This window comes from Bufo gargarizans, chromosome 5 (assembly GCF_014858855.1).
Source record: "Bufo gargarizans isolate SCDJY-AF-19 chromosome 5, ASM1485885v1, whole genome shotgun sequence".
Taxonomy (NCBI): Eukaryota; Metazoa; Chordata; class Amphibia; order Anura; family Bufonidae; genus Bufo; species Bufo gargarizans.
In genome coordinates, this window is record NC_058084.1 from 11,605,138 (window position 1) to 11,620,230 (window position 15,093).

Here is a 15,093-nt window from a genome sequence, read left to right on the forward strand (position 1 = left end):
CCCATTGCTCCTAGAGGCTCATTTGCATATATTAAAACTTCATATTTCTCAGCAATGCGGGCACATATGAACATGGGACCGACACAGATGTCTTCAGCTGCCAAGCGCACATGTAACAGGTCAGCCAGTGTCATAGGTACAAAACTGCTGACAGATGTCCTTTAACAACTACTGTAATGTTTATGGTGTTAAAAAAAATTGGTTTCAAATGAAGTATTTTCACTGTTTAAAACTTAGCATTTAGAATTTTTCCTGATCCAAGAAAAATCTTTAAGAACAGGTATATTCATACCAACGACCAAAATGGGTTCCTCCAGCACTGAGCAGAGTTTTGCCACCCAGAATGGAAGGGTCTGAGGTTTGCTTTCTCCTCCGTGCTCATGTGGCATGCCGCTATGGCATATTGGCCCTATTTTGCATAATACTAATTCTTTTCCAAGGTAAAAATCTGTCACATTATGAAAAATATCTTTTAGTTCAGGTCCCCAACAAAGTAGATGTTCAGTGCTGTAGAACTAAAGTATCTTCAGCTTAAAGGGTTTCTGTCATCCCAAAATTGGTTATGTAGCTGGCGGACATGAGCGATGTGCTGATGTCAGCAGTACATAACTGTGAAAATTGTATCTGCCTACATGCCGCCATTCGCCCAGAAAACGAACGTTTAAAATATGCAAATGAGCCTCTAGGTGCTATTGGGGCGTTGCTCCAGCACCTAGTGGCTCCATCTCCTCACCGTTCGGCACGCAACACTACAGCAACTAGGGATAATCGAACCCGAACTGTACAGAAGGTTCGTCCCGAATTTTGGGGTGTCCGTGACACGGACCCGAACCCGAACATTTTCGTAAAAGTCTGGGTTCGGGTTCGGTGTTCATCGCTTTCTTGGCGCTTTTTGAAAGGCTGCAAAGCAGCCAAATCAACAAGCGTCATACTACTTGCCCCAAGAGGCTGTCACAGCCATGCCTACTATTGGCATGGCTGTGATTGGCCAGTGCAGCATGTGACCCAGACTCTATTTAAGCTGGAGTCACGTAGCGCCGCCCGTCACACTGCTCTGATCAGTATAGGGAGAGGTTGCAGCTGTGACGTTAGGGCGAGATTAGGCAGTGATTAACTCCTCCAAAAGACTTCATTCAGAGATCGATCTGCAGCTGTGGATGATTGAACTGCTGCTATTGAATTGCTCACTGTTTTTAGGCTGCCCAGAGCGTTTTTCATTCACTTTTTTTCTGGGGTGATCGGCGGCCATTTTGTGTCTTGTGGTGCTCCAGCACAAGCTGCCACCAAGTACATTTAACCCTCAATAGTATGGTTATTTTTTGGCTATATCCTACATCAGGGTCAAGCTGTCACACCAAGTGGATTTAACCATCAATAGTGTGGTTATTTTTTGGCCATATACTACATCAGGGGCAAGCTGAGCCTTTCACCAAGTGCATTTAACCCTCAGTAGTGTGGTTGTTTTTTGGCTATATCCTACATCAGGGTCAAGCTGTCACACCAAGTGCATTTAACCATCAATAGTGTGGTTATTTTTTGGCCATATCCCAGTCTAATTCTGTCTGTAAACGTATACCTGTCACCCAGCGCCTAAATAATAGGCCTCAAATTTATAGTCAGCTAAATCTGTGGTTATTGCTGTAGCTGGTCAAGTTATTTAGTGTCCGTCAAAGCACAGTTTTTGTTCTGGGTTGAAATACAATTCCCAATTTAGCAATTCTCAAAATTAGTGGTTTCTGCTGTATCAGGCCTACTTTAAATCTATCCCTAAAAGGGTATATTAGATTCAAGGTGCTGATAGGGTCATTCTCAATAACTTCACACACACGCTACTGTGCATATCTCAGTCTAATTCTGTCCGTAAACGTATACCTGTCACCCAGCGCCTAAATAATAGGCCTCAAATTTATATTCAGCTAAATCTGTGGTTACTGCTGTGCCTGTATTAGTGTAATACGGTACATAAATAGATAGCCAGATAGTGTTAGGTGTCTGTAAAAAAAGGCCTGAATTTGAATTCAATACATTGGGCCAAATAATATTTTTGTTGTTGTGGTGAATGATAACAATGAGGAAAACATCTAGTAAAGGACGCGGACGCGGACATGGTCGTGGTGGTGTTAGTGGACCCTCTGGTGCTGGGAGAGGACGTGGCCGTTCTGCCACATCCACACGTCCTAGTGTACCAACTACCTCAGGTCCCAGTAGCCGCCAGAATTTACAGCGATATTTGGTGGGGCCCAATGCCGTTCTAAGGATGGTAAGGCCTGAGCAGGTACAGGCATTAGTCAATTGGGCGGCCGACAGTGGATCCAGCACGTTCACATTATCTCCCACCCAGTCTTCTGCAGAAAGCGCACAGATGGCGCCTGAAAACCAAGCCCATCAGTCTGTCACATTACTCCCATGCATACCAGGGAAACTGTCTGAGCCTCAAGTTATGCAGCAGTCTCTTATGCTGTTTGAAGACTCCGCTGGCAGGGTTTCCCAAGGGCATCCACCTAGCCCTTCCCCAGCGGTGGAAGACATAGAATGCACTGACGCACAACCACTTATGTTTCCTGATGATGAGGACATGGGAATACCACCTCAGCACGTCTCTGATAATGACGAAACACAGGTGCCAACTGCTGCGTCTTTCTGCAGTGTGCAGACTGAACAGGAGGTCAGGGAGGAAGACTGGGTGGAAGACGATGCAGGGGACGATGAGATCCTAGACCCCACATGGAATGAAGGTCGTGCCACTGACTTTCACAGTTCGGAGGAAGAGGCAGTGGTGAGACCGAGCCAACAGCGTAGCAGAAGAGGGAGCAGTGGGCAAAAGCAGAACACCCGCCGCCAAGAGACTCCGCCTACTACTGACCGCCGCCATCTGGGACCAAGCACCCCAAAGGCAGCTTCAAGGAGTTCCCTGGCATGGCACTTCTTCAAACAATGTGCTGACGACAAGACCAGAGTGGTTTGCACGCTGTGCCATCACCATCAGAGCCTGAAGCGAGGCATTAACGTTCTGAACCTTAGCACAACCTGCATGACCAGGCACCTGCATGCAAAGCATGAACTGCAGTGGAGTACACCTTAAAAACTAAAAAAGTCACTCAGGCTCCCCCTGCTACCTCTTCTGCTGCTGCCACCTCGGCCTCTTCTGCTGCTGCCGCCTCTGCCTCTTCCTCCGCCTCTGGAGGAACGTTGGCACCTGCCGCCCAGCAAACAGGGCATGTACCACCAACACCACCATCTCCATCACCAAGCATCTCAACCATGTCACACGGCAGCGTTCAGCTCTCCATCTCACAAACATTTGAGAGAAAGCGTAAATTCCCACCTAGCCACCCTCGATCCCTGGCCCTGAATGCCAGCATTTCTAAACTACTGGCCTATGAAATGCTGTCATTTAGGCTGGTGGACACAGACACCTTCAAACAGCTCATGTCGCTTGCTGTCCCACAGTATGTTGTTCCTAGCCAGCACTACTTCTCCAAGAGAGCCGTGCCTTCCCTGCACAACCAAGTATCCGATAAAATCAAGTGTGCACTGCGCAACGCCATCTGTGGCAAGGTCCACCTAACCACAGATACGTGGACCAGTAAGCACGGCCAGGGACGCTATATCTCCCTAACTGCACACTGGGTAAATGTAGTGGCGGCTGGGCCCCAGGCGGAGAGCTGTTTGGCGCACGTCCTTCCGCCACCAAGGATCGCAGGGCAACATTCTTTGCCTCCTGTTGCCTCCTCCTCCTACTCGGCTTCCTCCTCCTCTTCTTCCACCTGCTCATCCAGTCAGCCACACACCTTCACCACCAACTTCAGCACAGCCCGGGGTAAATGTCAGCAGGCCATTCTGAAACTCATATGTTTGGGGGACAGGCCCCACACCGCACAGGAGTTGTGGCAGGGTATAGAACAACAGACCGACGAGTGGTTGCTGCCGGTGAGCCTCAAGCCCGGCCTGGTGGTGTGCGATAATGGGCGAAATCTCGTTGCAGCTCTGGGACTAGCCGGTTTGACGCACATCCCTTGCTTGGCGCATGTGCTGAATTTGGTGGTGCAGAAGTTCATTCACAACTACCCCGACATGTCAGAGCTGCTGCATAAAGTGCGGGCCGTCTGTTCGCGCTTCCGGCGTTCACATCCTGCCGCTGCTCGCCTGTCTGCGCTACAGCGTAACTTCGGCCTTCCCGCTCACCGCCTCATATGCGACGTGCCCACCAGGTGGAACTCCACCTTGCACATGCTGGACAGACTGTGCGAGCAGCAGCAGGCCATAGTGGAGTTTCAGCTGCAGCACGCACGGGTCAGTCGCACTGCGGAACAGCACCACTTCACCACCAATGACTGGGCCTCCATGCGAGACCTGCGTGCCCTGTTGCGCTGTTTAGAGTACTCCACCAACATGGCCAGTGGCGATGACGCCGTTATCAGCGTTACAATACCACTTCTATGTCTCCTTGAGAAAACACTTAGGGCGATGATGGAAGAGGAGGTGGCCCAGGAGGAGGAGGAGGAAGAGGGGTCATTTTTAGCACTTTCAGGCCAGTCTCTTCGAAGTGACTCAAAGGGAGGTTTTTTGCAACAGCAGAGGCCAGGTACAAATGTGGCCAGCCAGGGCCCACTACTGGAGGACGAGGAGGACGAGGATGAGGAGGAGGTGGAGGAGGATGAGGATGAAGCATGGTCACAGCGGGGTGGCACCCAACGCAGCTCGGGCCCATCACTGGTGTGTGGCTGGGGGGAAATGCAGGACGATGGCGATACGCCTCCCACAGAGGACAGCTTGTCCTTACCTCTGGGCAGCCTGGCACACATGAGCGACTACATGCTGCAGTGCCTGCGCAACGACAGCAAAGTTGGCCACATTTTAACGTGTGTGGACTATTGGGTTGCCACCCTGCTGGATCCACGCTACAAATACAATGTGCCCACCTTACTTCCTGCACTGGAGCGTGATAGGAAAATGCGTGAGTACAAGCGCACGTTGGTAGACGCGCTACTGAGAGCATTCCCAAATGTCACAGGGGAACAAGTGGAAGCCCAAGGCCAAGGCAGAGGAGGAGCAAGAGGACGCCAAGGCAGCTGTGTCACGGCCAGCTCCTCTGAGGGCAAGGTTAGCATGGCAGAGATGTGGAAAAGTTTTGTCAGCGTTTTGTCTGAACGTGTATTCAGCACGGCAGGGGGCGTCATTACAGACAAACGCAGCCGCCTGTCTACAGCCAATGTGGACAAGATGACGTTCATAAAAATGAACCAAGCATGGATCCCACAGGACCTGTCCATCCCTTGTGCAGATTAGACATTAACTACCTCCCCTTAACCATATATTATTGTACTCCAGGGCACTTCCTCATTCAATCCTATTTTTATTTTCATTTTACCATTATATTGCGGTGCAACCCAAAGTTGAATGAACCTCTCCTCTGTCTGGGTGCCGGGGCCTAAATATCTGACAATGGACTGTTCCAGTGTTGGGTGACGTGAAGCCTGATTCTCTGCTATGACATGAAGACTGATTCTCTGCTGACATGAAGCCAGATTCTCTGTTACGGGACCTCTCTCCTCTGCCTGGGTGCCTGGGCCTAAATATCTGACAATGGACTGTACCAGTGTTGGGTGACGTGAAGTATGATTCTCTGCTATGATATGAAGACTGATTCTCTGCTGTCATGAAGCCAGGATCTCTGTTACGGGACCTCTCTCCTCTGCCTGGGTGCCGGGGCCTAAATTTATGACAATGGACTGTTACAGTGGTGGCTGACGTGAAGCATGATTCTCTGCTATGATATGAAGACTGATTCTCTGCTGACATGAAGCCAGATTCTCTGTTACGGGACCTCTCTCCTTTGCCTGGGTGTCGGTGTCACGGCTGAGGATGGGGAAAACCCTCAGCCGTGCGATGCCCGTTGATGTTGTGTCTGCTCGGCCAGGAGAACAGGATAGGGAGCAGGTCACCTCCTAAAGCATCCCTAACCTGACCCTAACTCCTACCTGCATGGGCCGACCTTTAAGGTAGGAGGACCCATGCGCAGGAATCTCGGAGCCCTGACTTATCCTCCGCAGATCCCTGAGCTAGGAGCTGGGTAAGACGACCTACTCCTCCAAGGTACGGAGGAGCAGGAGTCTCAATGGCCAAGCTGCTGGGAAAAAGGGGAACCGAAACAGACTAATGGAAATGGGAGATGAACTAAGGAGTTCCACTTTATGACCACAGGGGTTGCTCTCACTGGCAGATAGAAACACAAGAGGCTGCTTCAGCAAGCATGGCTGAAACAACCCACAGACCTGAGCAAACAGTGAGGCTTTATAGGCCGAGAAGCCACACCCCACAGTCGAACACACTCAGTGACACACACACACTGGGAAGGGAGTTAACCCTTCCAGCACCAGAGAAGGGAAACACACATTAAAGGGAAGTGCACACAATACATAAAACACAGTGCACACATACACACACACACATAACAGAAAGGTGCTAGGTGCAACCGCATGCACAGCATAGAAAGCTGCCACATACATAACGTTGCCAGCGGCAACCACAGGTGAGGCAAATACGATGCCCTCACCTGTGATTGAAAACCAAACTAAACCGCTGACAACCGCATGCGGTTCAGGAGTCACCGTCATGGCCATGGCCGTGACACTCCCACCCCTCAAAGCCCCCCCACCAAAAAAAAAGGAAACTGGTGAGAGACTTGCACAATGGGATAGGAGAGGGGGACGTCCACTCTCAGGACATGGTTCCCAGGAAGTCGCTGGCAGTTGCATCCTCTCCCAGCACTCACTCAGCCAGTCCAGCGAGGCCTGCAGCCCGACACAGCGACACGGGAATGGAACCACTGAGAGTGGACGAGGGGACTCTCCACTCACGTCCCTACTCCAGTCGCTGCCAGCAGACACTCCTAACCAGCACGCAGCCGGACCACTTACAGAGTGCTGCCAGCAAACGACCAGAGATGGGAACATGGAGAGGGACGAGGGATCACCAACACGGACACGGAAGGTAAGGTGGCGGGGAATAAGCCACCAACCATGCCGTTAACGGTGATCCCCCCGGGACGTTCTCCCTCCGGAGAATGCGCATGCAGGCCACAAGGGGATGGCACTGCATGCTGCACCCTCTTCCGAAGGTGTGCACCCCACACCAAAAAAAACACCAGGGTGAGGGGATAAAAATAACAGGGGACGCCAAACGAACACGGTGAGGAAGTGGTGAGGAAAAGCCACTCACCGCGCCGTCAGCGGCGAAACCCCCATAACGCTCTCCCTCCGAAGAGCGCGCATGTACCCCTTCCGCAGACGGCGGTACATGCTTCACCCTCTTTCGAGGGAACGCCACGTGAGGAGCCTCTGTTGTCATACTGTCACGGCTGAGGATGGGGAAAACCCTCAGCCGTGCGATGCCCGATGATGTTGTGTCTGCTCGGCCAGGAGAACAGGATAGGGAGCAGGTCACCTCCTAAAGCATCCCTAACCTGACCCTAACTCCTACCTGCATGGGCCGACCTTTAAGGTAGGAGGACCCATGCGCAGGAACCTCGGAGCCCTGACTTACCCTCCGCAGATCCCTGAGCTAGGAGCTGGGTAAGATGACCTACTCCTCCAAGGTACGGAGGAGCAGGAGTCTCAATGGCCAAGCTGCTGGGAAAAAGGGGAACCGAAACAGACTAATGGAAATGGCAGATGAACTAAGGAGTTCCACCAACCTGCCACAGCCTTGCTGACTGGATCCCTGAGCACACACAGAATCCAGAACCATTAGCTGCACAAACCAAACAAACAAAGGTCCCAACAGTACATCACATGGACATCACATACAACATGACATAAAACATAAAGTGACATTCTCTTTATGACCACAGGGGTGGCTCTCACTGGCAGATAGAAACACAAGAGGCTGCTCCAGCAAGCATGGCTGAAACAACCCACAGACCTGAGCAAACAGTGAGGCTTTATAGGCCAAGAAGCCACACCCCACAGTCGAACACACCCAGTGACACACACACACTGGGAAGGGAGTTAACCCTTCCAGCACCAGAGAAGGGAAACACACATTAAAGGGAAGTGCACACAATACATAAAACACAGTGCACACATACACACACACCTAACAGAAAGGTGCTAGGTGCAACCACAGCATAGAAAGCTGCCACATACATAACGTTGCCAGCGGCAACCACAGGTGAGGCAAATACCACTGCCCTCACCTGTGATTAAAAACCAAACTAAACCGCTGACAACCGCATGCGGTTCAGGAGTCACGGTCATGGCCATGGCCGTGACAGTCGGGGCCTAAATATATGACAATGGACTGTTACAGTGGTGGGTGACGTGAAGTATGATTCTCTGCTATGACATGCAGACTAATTCTCTGCTGACATGAAGCCAGATTCTCTGTTACGGGACCTCTCTCCTCTGCCTGGGTGCCTGGGCCTAAATATCTGACAATGGACTGTTCCAGTGTTGGGTGACGTGAAGCATGATTCTCTGCTATGATATGAAGACTGATTCACTGCTATGACATGCAGACTGATTCTCTGCTGACATGAAGCCAGATTCTCTGTTACGGGACCTCTCTCCTCTGCCTGGGTGCCTGGGCCTAAATATCTGACAATGGACTGTTCCAGTGTTGGGTGACGTGAAGCATGATTCTCTGCTATGATATGAAGCCTGATTCTCTGCTATGACATGCAGACTGATTCTCTGCTGACATGAAGCCAGATTCTCTGTTACGGGACCTCTCTCCTCTGCCTGGGTGCCGGGACCTAAATATATGACTATGGACTGTTACAGTGGTGGGTGACGTGAAGCCAGATTATTTTAATTCATTTCCCTATCCACATTTGTTTGCAGGGGATTTAACTACATTTTGCTGCCTTTTGCAGCCCTCTAGCCCTTTCCTGGGCTGTTTTACAGCCTTTTTAGTGACGAAAAGTTCGGGTCCCCATTGACTTCAATGGGGTTCGGGTTCGGGACGAAGTTCGGGTCGGGTTCTGATCCCGAACCCGATCATTTCCGGGAAGTTCGGCCGAACTTCTCGAACCCGAACATCCAGGTGTTCGCTCAACTCTAGCAGCAACGCCCCAATAGCCCCTAGAGGCTCGTTTGCATATTTTTAAAGTTTGTTTTCTGCGTGAACGGCGGCATGTAGGCAGATAAAATTTTGCTGACATCAGCACATCGCTCATGTCCGCCAGCTACATAACCAATTTTGGGATGACAGAAACCCTTTAATAGCAGCCAATCACTCCCAATATTTTATTCCAAGGAGTTTTCTTACCATTTTACAATTTTTTTCTTTATGAAACACTTCTCACAGCTGATTAGATATTAATTATTCAGTCTCCATTGTGACTGTGCTCAATGCAAATCCTTCCAGATCCTACAAATACTATATATAGAAAACAACTGCATTTGTCACCTCTTTATCTATTGCTAACTTGATTCTATCTATCTCCCATCTATCTATCTACCACTTTTTCCTGACACTGTTGTGTGAAATGATGACTAGTGAGTGTCCAGAAATATGAAACATTGGAGACTATAATAAAAACTTCTTATATGTCCTTATTGCTTAACAGGGTTATCCAGGAAAATATATTTATGACTTATCCTCAGAATAGGTCATCAGTTTCATATCTGACGGGGTGTGACACCTCTGCCGATCTGCTGTTAGAAGAGGCTTTGAGAACCACAACCTCTTTTTTTAGGCCAGTGACATCACCGTACATCGGTGCAGCTCAGCCCTATTGAAGTCAATGGGGCTGAGCTGCAATACCAAGCATTGCCACTATACAATGTATGGCGCTGTCCTTGGAAAGCTACAGGGAGCCTGCATCGCTCACCAGATCTCCGTTAAGCGCAGCTGCTCCCTGAAACAGCTGATCAGCAGGGGGGCCGGGACTTGGACCCCTGCTGACGTGATAATAATGACCTATCCCGAGGATAGGTCATCATTATCCTTTTCCGGATAACCCTTTTAATTAGATAGCTGAATGCTTGTTCACAGCCATTCCTTCTGACTAGGGATGAGCGAACTCGAACTGTATAGTTCGGGTTCGTACCGAATTTTGGGGTGTCCGTGACACGGACCCGAACCCGGACATTTTCGTAAAAGTCCGGGTTCGGGTTCGGTGTTCGTCGCTTTCTTGGCGCTTTTGTGACGCTTTCTTGGCGCTTTTTGAAAGGCTGCAAAGCAGCCAATCAACAAGCGTCATACTACTTGCCCCAAGAGGCCATCACAGCCATGCCTACTATTGGCATGGCTGTGATTGGCCAGAGCACCATGTGACCCAGCCTCTATTTAAGCTGGAGTCACATAGCGCCGCCCGTCACTCTGCTCTGATTAGCGTAGGGAGAGGTTGCGGCTGCGACAGTAGGGCGAGATTAGGCAGATTAACTCCTCCAAAGGACTTGATTAACTGATCGATCTGCAGCTGTGGATCATTGAGCTGCTGATCCTCAATTGCTCACTGTTTTTAGGCTGCACAGACCGTTTGTCAGTCTCATTTTTCTGGGGTGATCGGCGGCCATTTTGTGTCTTGTGGTGCGCCAGCACAAGCTGCGACCAAGTGCATTTAACCCTCAATGGTGTGGTTGTTTTTTGGCTAAAGCCTACATCAGGGTGAAGCTGTCACACCAAGTGCATTTAACCAGCAATAGTCTGTTCATTTTTTGGCCATATACAAAATCAGGGGCAAGCTGCGCCTGTCACCAAGTGCATTTAACCCTCAATGGTGTGGTTGTTTTTTGGCTAAAGCCTACATCAGGGTGAAGCTGTGACACCAAGTGCATTTAACCAGCAATAGTCTGTTCATTTTTTGGCCATATACAAAATCAGGGGCAAGCTGCGCCTGTCACCAAGTGCATTTAACCCTCAATGGTGTGGTTGTTTTTTGGCTAAAGCCTACATCAGGGTGAAGCTGTCACACCAAGTGCATTTAACCAGCAATAGTCTGTTCATTTTTTGGCCATATACAAAATCAGGGGCAAGCTGCGCCTGTCACCAAGTGCATTTAACCCTCAATGGTGTGGTTGTTTTTTGGCTAAAGCCTACATCAGGGTGAAGCTGTCACACCAAGTGCATTTAACCAGCAATAGTCTGTTTATTTTTTGGCCATATCCCAGTCTAATTCTGTCACTAAATCCATACCGGTCACCCAGCGCCTAAATACTAGGCCTCAAATTTATATCCAGCTAAATCTGTCCCTAGTGCTGTAGCTGGGCGAGTTATTTAGTGTCCGTTCAAGCACATTTCTTGTTCTGGGTTGAAATACAATTCCCAATTTAGCAATTTCATAATTTAGTGGTTCCTGCTATATCAGAGCTATTTGAAATCTATCCCAAAAAGGGTATATAATATTGAAGGTGCACATTGGGTCATTCAGAATAACTTCACACACACCCGCTACTGTGTATTTCCAAGTCTAATTCTGTCACTAAACCCATACCTGTCACCCAGCGCCTAAATACTAGGCCTCAAATTTAAATCCCTCTAAATCTCTCGTTACCCACCGCTGTACTGTTGTTGCTGGGCAAGATATTTAGTGTCCGTCAAAGCACATTTTTTGTTCTGGGTTGAAGTACAATTCCCAATTTAGCAATTTCATAATTTAGTGGTTTCTGCTATATCAGAGCTATTTGAAATCTATCCCTAAAAGGGTATATAATATTGAAGGTGCACATAGGGTCATTCAGAATAACTTCACACACACGCTTCTGTGCATTTCCAAGTCTAATTCTGTCACTAAATCCATACCGGTGACCCAGCGCCTAAATACTAGGCCTCAAATTTAAATCCCTCTAAATCTCTCGTTACCCACCGCTGTACTGTTGTTGCTGGGCAAGATATTTAGTGTCCGTCAAAGCACATTTTTTGTTCTGGGTTGAAGTACAATTCCCAATTTAGCAATTTCATAATTTAGTGGTTTCTGCTATATCAGAGCTATTTGAAATCTATCCCTAAAAGGGTATATAATATTGAAGGTGCACATAGGGTCATTCAGAATAACTTCACACACACGCTTCTGTGCATTTCCAAGTCTAATTCTGTCACTAAATCCATACCGGTGACCCAGCGCCTAAATACTAGGCCTCAAATTTAAATCCCTCTAAATCTCTCGTTACCCACCGCTGTACTGTTGTTGCTGGGCAAGATATTTAGTGTCCGTCAAAGCACATTTTTTGTTCTGGGTTGAAGTACAATTCCCAATTTAGCAATTTCATAATTTAGTGGTTTCTGCTATATCAGAGCTATTTGAAATCTATCCCTAAAAGGGTATATAATATTGAAGGTGCACATAGGGTCATTCAGAATAACTTCACACACACGCTTCTGTGCATTTCCAAGTCTAATTCTGTCACTAAATCCATACCGGTGACCCAGCGCCTAAATACTAGGCCTCAAATTTAAATCCCTCTAAATCTCTCGTTACCCACCGCTGTACTGTTGTTGCTGGGCAAGATATTTAGTGTCCGTCAAAGCACATTTTTTGTTCTGGGTTGAAGTACAATTCCCAATTTAGCAATTTCATAATTTAGTGGTTTCTGCTATATCAGAGCTATTTGAAATCTATCCCTAAAAGGGTATATAATATTGAAGGTGCACATAGGGTCATTCAGAATAACTTCACACACACGCTTCTGTGCATTTCCAAGTCTAATTCTGTCACTAAATCCATACCGGTGACCCAGCGCCTAAATACTAGGCCTCAAATTTAAATCCCTCTAAATCTCTCGTTACCCACCGCTGTACTGTTGTTGCTGGGCAAGATATTTAGTGTCCGTCAAAGCACATTTTTTGTTCTGGGTTGAAGTACAATTCCCAATTTAGCAATTTCATAATTTAGTGGTTTCTGCTATATCAGAGCTATTTGAAATCTATCCCTAAAAGGGTATATAATATTGAAGGTGCACATAGGGTCATTCAGAATAACTTCACACACACGCTTCTGTGCATTTCCAAGTCTAATTCTGTCACTAAATCCATACCGGTGACCCAGCGCCTAAATACTAGGCCTCAAATTTAAATCCCTCTAAATCTCTCGTTACCCACCGCTGTACTGTTGTTGCTGGGCAAGATATTTAGTGTCCGTCAAAGCACATTTTTTGTTCTGGGTTGAAGTACAATTCCCAATTTAGCAATTTCATAATTTAGTGGTTTCTGCTATATCAGAGCTATTTGAAATCTATCCCTAAAAGGGTATATAATATTGAAGGTGCACATAGGGTCATTCAGAATAACTTCACACACACGCTTCTGTGCATTTCCAAGTCTAATTCTGTCACTAAATCCATACCGGTGACCCAGCGCCTAAATACTAGGCCTCAAATTTAAATCCCTCTAAATCTCTCGTTACCCACCGCTGTACTGTTGTTGCTGGGCAAGATATTTAGTGTCCGTCAAAGCACATTTTTTGTTCTGGGTTGAAGTACAATTCCCAATTTAGCAATTTCATAATTTAGTGGTTTCTGCTATATCAGAGCTATTTGAAATCTATCCCTAAAAGGGTATATAATATTGAAGGTGCACATAGGGTCATTCAGAATAACTTCACACACACGCTTCTGTGCATTTCCAAGTCTAATTCTGTCACTAAATCCATACCGGTGACCCAGCGCCTAAATACTAGGCCTCAAATTTAAATCCCTCTAAATCTCTCGTTACCCACCGCTGTACTGTTGTTGCTGGGCAAGATATTTAGTGTCCGTCAAAGCACATTTTTTGTTCTGGGTTGAAGTACAATTCCCAATTTAGCAATTTCATAATTTAGTGGTTTCTGCTATATCAGAGCTATTTGAAATCTATCCCTAAAAGGGTATATAATATTGAAGGTGCACATAGGGTCATTCAGAATAACTTCACACACACGCTTCTGTGCATTTCCAAGTCTAATTCTGTCACTAAATCCATACCGGTGACCCAGCGCCTAAATACTAGGCCTCAAATTTAAATCCCTCTAAATCTCTCGTTACCCACCGCTGTACTGTTGTTGCTGGGCAAGATATTTAGTGTCCGTCAAAGCACATTTTTTGTTCTGGGTTGAAGTACAATTCCCAATTTAGCAATTTCATAATTTAGTGGTTTCTGCTATATCAGAGCTATTTGAAATCTATCCCTAAAAGGGTATATAATATTGAAGGTGCACATAGGGTCATTCAGAATAACTTCACACACACGCTTCTGTGCATTTCCAAGTCTAATTCTGTCACTAAATCCATACCGGTGACCCAGCGCCTAAATACTAGGCCTCAAATTTAAATCCCTCTAAATCTCTCGTTACCCACCGCTGTACTGTTGTTGCTGGGCAAGATATTTAGTGTCCGTCAAAGCACATTTTTTGTTCTGGGTTGAAGTACAATTCCCAATTTAGCAATTTCATAATTTAGTGGTTTCTGCTATATCAGAGCTATTTGAAATCTATCCCTAAAAGGGTATATAATATTGAAGGTGCACATAGGGTCATTCAGAATAACTTCACACACACGCTTCTGTGCATTTCCAAGTCTAATTCTGTCACTAAATCCATACCGGTGACCCAGCGCCTAAATACTAGGCCTCAAATTTAAATCCCTCTAAATCTCTCGTTACCCACCGCTGTACTGTTGTTGCTGGGCAAGATATTTAGTGTCCGTCAAAGCACATTTTTTGTTCTGGGTTGAAGTACAATTCCCAATTTAGCAATTTCATAATTTAGTGGTTCTGCTATATCAGAGCTATTTGAAATCTATCCCTAAAAGGGTATATAATATTGAAGGTGCACATTAGGGTCATTCAGAATAACTTCACACACACCGCTACTGTGTATTTCCAAGTCTAATTCTGTCACTAAACCCATACCTGTCACCCAGCGCCTAAATACTAGGCCTCAAATTTAAATCCCTCTAAATCTCTCGTTACCGCTGTACTGTTGTAGCTGGGAAAGTTATTTAGTGCCCGTCAAAGCACATTTTTTGTTCTGGGTTGAAGTACAATTCCCAATTTAGCAATTTCATAATTTAGTGGTTCCTGCTATATCAGAGCTATTTGAAATCTATCCCAAAAAGGGTATATAATATTCAAGGTGCACATTGGGTCATTCAGAATAACTTCACACACACCCGC